Source organism: Hemibagrus wyckioides, linkage group LG08, assembly GCF_019097595.1.
Source record: "Hemibagrus wyckioides isolate EC202008001 linkage group LG08, SWU_Hwy_1.0, whole genome shotgun sequence".
In the NCBI taxonomy this organism is placed as follows: Eukaryota; Metazoa; Chordata; class Actinopteri; order Siluriformes; family Bagridae; genus Hemibagrus; species Hemibagrus wyckioides.
Genome location: NC_080717.1, coordinates 23594376 through 23604375, shown reverse-complemented (window position 1 = coordinate 23604375; position 10000 = coordinate 23594376). Strand labels below are relative to the sequence as shown.

Sequence of the window (10000 nt, the reverse complement as noted above, 5' to 3'; positions counted from 1 at the left end):
GGAGGAAACTGATGAAGATGAAGATGAAGATTACTTCTGTAAGACAGTCACATACTACCAGTAATATAGTATAGTGTGATATAGTAACACGCCTCGGTCTCTTCGTCTTCTCACTGATTCTTTAGATGAAGGAACTTTGAGCTCGGTGGAAGAAGCAGAAGATCAACAGAGCGGAGAATTCCAGATCCTTATAAAAGAAGAAGAACCAAAACGTGACGACTTTCTCTGTAAGACAGATGGATGCGTGAGACTCCAGTGGAATGACTTTTACTGAAATTTCGATTCATTTGGGACTGGAAATGGTTTCTCTTTGTCTTTTTGTCCAGATTGTGAGGAGTGCAAATCTTTTTTCATCAACAAGTGTGAGGTCCACGGTCCAGCCCTCTTCATTCCTGATGTTGCGGTTCCACTGGGGGTTGCTGACCGAGCCAGACAAACCCTTCCTCCAGGTCTAGAGATTCGGAAGTCCAGTATTCCGGAAGCGGGCCTGGGAGTGTTTAACAACAGTGACACTATTCCAGTTGGTGCGCACTTCGGCCCGTACCAGGGAGACATGGTAGAGCGAGAGGAAGCCATGAACAGCAGCTACTCCTGGGTGGTGAGATAGCTTGAGTGTGTGATTGTGTTGTTTATTATGGTGTAGTGTGTGTGTGTAGTATTTGTGGAATAACACCACTTTCTCCCGGGGAAAGGAACACAGCAGAGGGAATGGTGTAGCTCCAGGATCAGTGAGTGGAGCTGAGCCATGTTCTTCCTCCTCCAGCATGTCCTTTAACACGTTACTCTCTGAAGCTGTAAAATAAGACCTGAGCTGTGTTCTAGAAAGTGTAACTGCATGAGGATCAAGTTTTAATCTTACTGGAGTAAACACATAAAGACAGACGTGCTCACTGGGTTGTGTGGGTGTGGCTAAATGTAAAGATTTATCAACACAGATAGGTATGAGGAAATGCAGCGGAACCTTTGTAATCAGATCTCTCTCTGTGCGGTCGTATCTTCTGTTTTCCTCTCTCTTAGTGAGGTTTATCACGTCACACATTACTCCACTCCTCCTCATCGTCTCACTCCTTCGTATTTCTGCTCTGAACTAAATTCCAGCTGTATGTCTCCAGAGCTGTGTCCTCTCGCGATCTCCCTGGACCCCACAGTGTTTTTCACAGAGATCATATGACGGGTCTGCCTCTCCAACTGATCCAGAACCTTCTCTAGTTCTCCTACACCTCACCGTTACTGTGTTCCCTCCCCCGGCATCCTGTAGCTGCTGCATCCCATTTAAAACAGCGAGGCTCGCCTACAAGCTCCGACACAGACCTCCACCTACCTGCAGTCGTGATCACACACCACTCAGCACCACACCTCACTTCACCCTCTCATCATGATGACTTGAGAACGACTCATTTCACCTCTGCAGTGTTCAAAAGAACGTCACAACATTCTGTTTACCAATGAAATGTGATTGTGTGATGAATAATAACGCGTTAATGACAATGATGTTTTTTGTAGATACACAAGAGTGAGCAGTGTGAGAAGTACATTGATGCCACATCAGAGATGCATTCAAACTGGATGAGGTGAGAAATCTATTTATATTTATTATTTATACTCCATATTTTAGGGAGAATAAAAGAAATTATTTTTCTTGTCTGTTAAACCTGGCAGACTGATATAAGTCACACAGTGATGGTAGCTCAAATGGTTAAGGCTCTGGGTTGTTGACCGAAAGATCGGGGGTTCAAGCCCCAGCACTGCCAAGTTGCCACTGTTGGGCCCTTGAGCAAGGCCCTTAACCCTCTCTGCTCCAGGGGCGCTGTATCATGGCTGACCCTGCACTCTGACCCCAACCTCCAAGGATGGGATATGCGAAGAAAGAATTTCACTGTGCTGTAATGTATATGTGACAAATAAAGGCTACTTTTATTTATTTTCTAACAATGTGTGTGTGTGTGTTACCTGCCCAAGTGACTGGCTATAAACAAAAGCCTGTCGCAGAAGTTCAGCAGAGATTCTGTTCTGTGAAGCTTCCAGAACCTGGAATAAAGTCCATCATGCTTCTTCATTCTCTATGAAGAAGAACAAACCTGTTCTGAAGATGAAAAGTCCCCCCCCCCTCCACTGGCTGATTTCTCTCCCATTTCTTTCCTTTATGAACCCCTTGTTCTCTCAGGTATGTGAATTGTGCTTGTAATGATGAAGAGCAGAACCTGGTGGCGTTTCAGTATCGAGGTGGGATCATGTACCGCTGCTGTCGACCCATCGGACCGGGACAGGAGCTGTTACTGTGGTACGAGGAAGAGTTGACTAAAGATCTCAGCATCACCTTCAACTACATCTGGAACAGAAAGTGCTCCGTAAATGGTTACGTCCATAACTTGATTTGACTTTGTTATAAACCCACTTCAGCTCTCCAGCTAAATGATACAGTTTTTATTCTGTTCTTATTCCTTTCTTCTGCAGGAATGAAGTCCGTCCTTCAAGTCTTCTCCTGCTCCTCATGTCCACTTTCTTATACGTCCAAAATTTATCTCCACAAACACATCAAGAGGTGCCACCATGAGGAATACGTCCGACTCCTGAGATCAGGAGAGATTAAATACGAGAGCCTGGTGGCCTCGAAAGCTCCCGGTCAGTCGTCCTTCGACAGCCTCGGTGCTGAAATGTCCCGCTCACAAGCGCCGAATGATTCGCTCCGGTGCTCAACATGTGGGAAGGTTTTCATCCAGCGCAAACATCTCAAAGTGCACCAGCGTGTTCACACGGGTGAGAAACCATATCAGTGCTCGCAGTGTGGGAAGAGCTTCACGCAGCAGAGCAGCCTCCAGCTCCACCAGCGCCTTCACACTCGGGAGAACCTGTGTCGGTGCTCGCAGTGTGGAAAGAGTTTTACTCAACAGATTCATCTGCAGGCGCATCAGCGCATTCACACGGGAGAGAAACCGTATCCGTGCTCGCAGTGCGGGAAGAGCTTTAGCGAGAAAGGAAGTCTCCGGCGACACCAGAACATTCACACCGGGGAGAAACCGTATCACTGCTTACAGTGCGGGAAGAGTTTCAGCGAATTAGGAACGCTCACACGGCACCAGCGTGTTCACACCGGAGAGAAACCGTATCAGTGCTCGCACTGCGGAAAGAGCTTCAGTGAAAGAGGGAATCTCAGGACACACCAGCGCATTCACACGGAGGAGAAGCTGTATCACTGCGCACAGTGTGGGAGGAGCTTCACTCACCAGAGCACACTCCAGCAACACCAACGCATTCACACTGGGGAGAAACCGTATTACTGCTCCGTCTGCGGAAAAAGTTTTACTCAGCAAGGCAACTTCCAAAAACACCAGCGCATTCACACGGGGGAGAAACCGTACCACTGCCTCCAGTGTGGGAGGCGTTTTATTCAGGAGAGTCACCTCCAGCTCCACCAGCGCGTTCACACTCAGGAACAGCCGTACCACTTCTCGGAGCATGACATGAGTTTCAGTGACTGAGGAACTCGCTGGAAATGACGTGACTAATACAAATATTCAGTAAGTGTTCTGCAATGAAGTGGAAAATAAGACACAGTCGTGAGTCTGTGTAGAGGAGAGTGGGTGGAGAGGGTACCAGGGGGACGAGGGGAACCAAGGGGAACTCTGAACACGATGCTACCACCACCACCACCAGGCTTCTCAGGGCTTCCACAGATCATCGCTCTTTGTGCTAAGGCTAGACTGTTCAGTTTTTTCCCATCAGCCCATCGGACATTTCTGTAGATGTCTGCTGAGTCTCAGAGCAGGATCTCATATCGACTTCTTCAGTAATGTCTTTCCTCTTGTCTAGGTCTAGGTCAGGTCTAGTGTTCAGGTCGTGTGTAGTGTTCGGGTGCTGGTTATCTTGTGAGCAGCTGCTCCATCTGCGATGTGGATCTCTCCAGCTCTTTCAGAGTTCTCCTTGTCCTCTTGGTTGTGTCTCTGACTAATCCCCTCTTTATCTGCTGTCTGACTCTCTGACAGTTCGTCTCCTGGTTCTGCCACGTTTGTTATATTGTTAGTAACAGATTTAACTTAATAACAGATTTAATGTTCCTCTGCAGGATGGTCTAAGTTTGGAGATCACTCCGTGTTCATCCATGACGCTGTGTGTTCAGGAAACAGGAGAATTGACTCTGTGAGATCATGTGACACTTTACTGACTCACAGCTGGACTCTGACCATCTCACTGATCTAGAAGTGATTTAGGGGGGTAAATACTTTTGCACTCGCACTGTTTAGATTTCTATTTGTAAATAAATCCCCTTACTTGAGTGTTATTGGGGGTTTTGTGTAGATTCATGACATAACTAAATAATTCAATTTCAGCTCTAAACGTTAAACATTACAACATCTGGAAAAGTTCAGGGGGTCAAATATTTATGCAAAATGATTGTTATTTTTTAAGAAGAGACCGCAGGCCGTGTTTATAGAGAACAGGTTACTATTCTGTACGTGTTTCAGGACAGACAGGTGTCTCCTGCTCACACCAGGTAAGATCACACATAGTGAAGGTGATTTCTCTCTCTCTCTCTCTCTCTCTCTCTGTGTCTCTCTTTCTCTCTGTCTCTTTCTCTCTCTCACTCTCTCTGTCTCTTTTTCTCTCTCTCTGTCTCTCTTGCTCTTGCTGTCCCTCTCTGTCTCTCTCTCTCTCTGTCCCTCTCTCTCTCTCTCTCGCTCTCTCTCTCTTTCTTTCTGTCTCTCTCTCTGTCTGTTTGTCTCTCTCTCTTTGTCTGTCTCTCTCTCTCTCTGTCTCTCTTGCTCTGTCTGTCTGTCTGTCTCTCTCTCTTTGTCTGTCTGTCTCTCTCTTTCTCTCTGTCGCTCTCGCTCTCTCTCTCTCTCTCTCTCTCTCTCTTTGTCTGTTTGTCTGTCTGTCTCAATAACGTTACCTGGAAATTTAAACATATGAAAGTATGATTGATCTTAATCACACGACTTTATTCCTTACATTCTGTGTTTAAATCTCTCTCTCTCTCTCTCTCTCTCTCTCTCATGTGTAATCAGTCTGAAGGTAACTGAACAGTTTATATATGAGCTATAGTTTATAATATTTGTAATGATTATTACTTAATTATATTTAAATCGTTCTGCTATATACTGATACATTTCATTGTTAATGTAAGTAAATGAAATCTTACAGCTTGTATATCAGTTTATAAAACCGTAGTGAGTTTTGTTTAAGGTCATCTGGAGTATATTTTTTTCAATCTTTTTATTTTATTTTGTCACTCAGTTGAATCTGCTTCACTCTGTATGTGTAAATAAAATGTGAACAAAGAATCCTGAACAAGCATCAGACGTGTGAAGTGACCACAAACACGGCCTTCTTCCTGCCCGATTATGAATCCTTTCCCACATTATAATAGTGTTTATCATAACGCACTCAGTTGATTAGGTGAAAGAGAGAACAACGTGAACCTGAAATCAGTTCACCTCGAACCCCATGGAAGCCTCCGGTGTCTGTCCCTTAAAGCCAAAGCTGTGATGAACCGCTTCACACAATAAAGCGCAATCACAGAGCTTGATATTTCTGAATGCTTTTCTTTAAGGAAGGCTGGACTGCAGCAGCCTCACATTTAAAAGAAATGAAATATGACTTCTTACTGAAAATGTACATGTACTAATAAACATTAATATGAAACATTATCAAAACAGTGCTCCCAAAATTCCATCAGCATGTGGACATGAGAGGGGTGAACGTGCTGGATCTTGTTTTCCCACCTCGGTTACTCAGACCACATCTCTGATATGTTGATTCCAGCAAACAGACCACTTGTCAGACGCTCTAAACCGGTTCTGAAACAGGTTAAAACCTGGCCAGCAGGAGCCATCTCTGCTCTGTTTCGAGTGCACATGTTCAGGGAGGCTGCAACCAACGGCGACTCTGTCAACTTGGAGGAGTACACGGCATCAGTAACCGGCTACATCGGCAAGTGCATCGATGACGTGACCGTCTCCAAGTCCATCACCACATGCTCCAACCAGAAGCCGTGGATGACGGCAAAAATGCGTGCTCTCCTGAGGTCAAGAGACTCCGCCTTCAGAGCAGGGGACAAGGCGGCCTTAAAAATAGCAAGGGCCAAACTGTCCGGAGCCATCAGATAGGCGAAGCGTGCACACTCCCAGAGAGTCCACGGCCACTTTCAGGACAGCGGAGGCTTCTGGCGCATGTGGCAGGGTATTCAAGCAATCACGAACTACAGGACATCACCACCTGCCTGCGCTGAACGACTTCTACGCTCGGTTCGAGGCACAGAACAAGGTAACAGCGAGGAAGACCATCCCTCCTCCACCAGGTGTTCTGTCTCATCACGGCCAACGTGAAGAGAACTCTATGCAGAGTTAACTGATGGAAGACAACATTCCTGGCAGAGTGCTCAGGGAATGTGCAGATCAGCTAGCAGTTGTCTTCACTGACATCTTCAACATTTCCCTGAGCAACTCCGTCGCCCCAACGTGCCTCAAGACAACGACCATCGTCCCTCAGCAAGAAAGCCCAGCAGCGTCCCTACTTCTTGAGGAGGCTGAGGAAAGCCCATCTCCCTCCCCCCATCCTGACTGAGGGACTATCGAGAGCGTCCTGAGCAGCTGCATCACTGCCTGGTTTGGGAACTGCGCCGTCTCTGATCGCAAGACCCTTCAGCGGATAGTCAGGATAGCTGAGAAGATCACTGGAGTCTCTCGCCCCTCTATCACGGACATTTACACTTCACACTGCATCCGCAAAGCAAACAGCACTGCGGATGACCCCACACACCCCTCACACACACTCTTCACCCTCCTGCCATCTGGAAAGAGGTACCGGAGCATTCGGACCCGAACAACCAGACTGAGCAACAGTTTCTTCCCTCAAGCCATCAGGCTCCGCAAAACCCAGGACTGAACTCTACTGAACTCTCTCTCTCTCTCTCTCTCTCTGTCACACACACACACTCTCATCTGTGTGAACAGACACAAAATTTTGTTCACTACTTATTGCACTACCTCAACCGCCATTAATATTTCATCCGCTGCTATTTCTATGTTTATTTCTACTTGCACTACCTCAACCTCTGCTATTGCATTTTGCACAATATGTATCGTCAGGCCACTATCTATCTATCTATCTATCTATCTATCTATCTATCTATCTATCTATCTATCTATCTATATTGCCAAAAGTATTCGCTCACCCATCCAAATAATCAGAATCAGGTGTTCCAATCACTTCCATGGCCACAGGTGTATAAAATCAAGCACCTAGGCATGCAGACTGTTTTTACAAACATTTGTGAAAGAATGGGTCGCTCTCAGGAGCTCAGTGAATTCCAGCGTGGAACTGTGATAGGATGCCACCTGTGCAACAAATCCAGTCGTGAAATTTCCTCGCTCCTAAATATTCCACAGTCAACTGTCAGCTGTATTATAAGAACGTGGAAGTGTTTGGGAACGACAGCAACTCGGCCACGAAGTGGTAGGCCACGTAAACTGACAGAGCGGGGTCAGCGGATGAGGCGCATAGTGCGAAGAGGCGCCAACTTTCTGCAGAGTCAATCGCTACAGACCTCCAAACTTCATGTGGCCTTCAGATTAGCTCAAGAACAGTGCGCAGAGAGCTTCATGGAATGGGTTTCCATGGCCGAGCAGCTGCATCCAAGCCATACATCACCAAGTGCAATGCAAAGCGTCGGATGCAGAGCCACTGGACTCTAGAGCAGTGGAGACGCGTTCTCTGGAGTGATGAATCGCGCTTCTCCATCTGGCAATCTGATGGACGAGTCTGGGTTTGGCGGTTGCCAGGAGAACGGTACTTGTCTGACTGCATTGTGCCAAGTGTAAAGTTTGGTGGAGGGGGGATTATGGTGTGGGGTTGTTTTTCAGGAGCTGGGCTTGGCCCCTTAGTTCCAGTGAAAGGAACTCTGAATGCTTCAGCATACCAAGACATTTTGGACAATTCTATGCTCCCAGCTTTGTGGGAACAGTTTGGAGCTGGCCCCTTCCTCTTCCAACATGACTGTGCACCAGTGCACAAAGCAAGGTCCATAAAGACATGGATGACAGAGTCTGGTGTGGAGGAACTTGACTGGCCTGCACAGAGTCCTGACCTCAACCCGATAGAACACCTTTGGGATGAATTAGAGCGGAGACTAAGAGCCAGGCCTTCTCGTCCAACATCAGTGTGTGACCTCACAAATGCGCTTCTGGAAGAATGGTCAAAAATTCCCATAAACACACTCCTAAACCTTGTGGACAGCCTTCCCAGAAGAGTTGAAGCTGTTATAGCTGCAAAGGGTGGACCGACGTCATATTGAACCCTATGGATTAGGAATGGGATGTCACTTAAGTTCATATGCGAGTCAAGGCAGGTGAGCGAATACATTTGGCAATATAGTGTATTTATATATATATATATATATATATATATATATATATATATATATATATATGTTACAATCATATATGTTATTAGTTACCTGTTGTTTTTTTACAGTCTCTCAAAGTTGTACATCATTTCATTTCATTGCACATCTTTTTGCGGCGCTATGTGTCCTGTTTTCTGTTGTCTTTTTGTACTTATTGTTTTTGCACTGTCTTGTCTTTGCTCTGTTTGCACCTAGTTGCACACTTTGCACTTTATGTGGCTAGGACAAAACTTCTGTCCTAGCTCTGTGTTGTTTTTTATTTTGTGTTTTAAACTATATGTTGTATGTTTATGTAGCACCAGTGTCTCATTGAGAGAAACGTCGTCTCATTTCACTGAGTGATATCATCTCACTGTGTACTGCGTCAGCTACTGTATATGTGGTTGAAATGGCAATAAAAGCTTCTTGACTTGACTTGTGAAAGCATTCGTGTGATACTGACCCGTGATGGCTTTCACCTGGAAAGTTCTATAAACGTGCAGCAGCAAAATAAACGAAGACCATTTATTACAGAAGATAATAACATTATCGATGCTTTTTCTGAAAAAAAAAAGATTAAAATTGACGATCTCGCGCACGGTCGCTGCTGGCCAATGGGAAGCGAGCGTGGCACGTGCGTGACTCTGATTGGTCGACGGTGTGCAAGCAAGGGTCAAGCAATAGGTTTGTTTATTTTTTTTGTCCTCATGTCATCATTAATCCAGCCATCAACCTTCGGACCTAAAAAAAATTTTAAAAAATAAACAAAAACGTCAAAACAAATCAAAAGAAATTCTGCAGATTTGGAATGACGCACGGCAATGACGTCACGGGGATCCGGTAGGAATGCCACGTGTGAGCATGAGGAAAAGGAAAGGAGGGGAAGGGGAAACGGGGATAAAACAAAAGAAAACACAACATGCAGCAGCAGATGGAGACAGAGAAAGACAGACAGAGAGAGAGCGGTGTGTGTGTGTGTGCGCGCGCGCTGTGGGGTGACGGTGTGGTCGCTTCAGAGCTCCAGCAGGGGGCGATGTTCAGCTTCATTTGCTGTAAACACACAGGAACAAAGAAGACACGCTGCAGCAAAGGAGGAGGAGGATCTCTCTCTCACACACACACACACACACACACACACACATATATCAGATGCACAGGAAATATTCCACACGGAGTCACAGCATCGAGTTCAAGATGGACGCCGTTTATTGTGTGTGGATTTAAAGAGATTCACGCACTTCTGTAGAGGTTGAGGTGAGTCTCTGAGCTCCACATCCGCATTTGTGTTAAAGCTCTGTCTCTCTCTCTCTCTCTCTGTGTGTGTGTGTGTGTTATTACAAGGATAGAATTGTAGCAGCTGAATCTGATCTGTACTTCTTTATACACTAGAGCAGGAGGAGTCCGGGCCTGTGGTCCTCTGGGTTTATTTACAAGAACTAAAGCATTCTGGGAGTCAGAGTCAGAGTCATTCAGTTAGAAATGCAGAGTGAAGTGTGTATGTAGAGCTGGAGTGACACACACACACACACAGATCATATCACGAGTCTCTTACATACCTGACAGTAATATATTCAGCAGTTTGGTTTTACAGACCCCCTCAGTGAGGTTCACGCCCACAAA

At 45.9% G+C, this 10000-nt stretch overlaps 1 pseudogene; it reads left to right on the top strand.

The window, feature by feature from the left end:
• Nucleotides 1-10000, top strand: part of LOC131357540 (zinc finger protein 271-like) — a 40344-nt pseudogene that overhangs the window by 8071 nt on the left and 22273 nt on the right.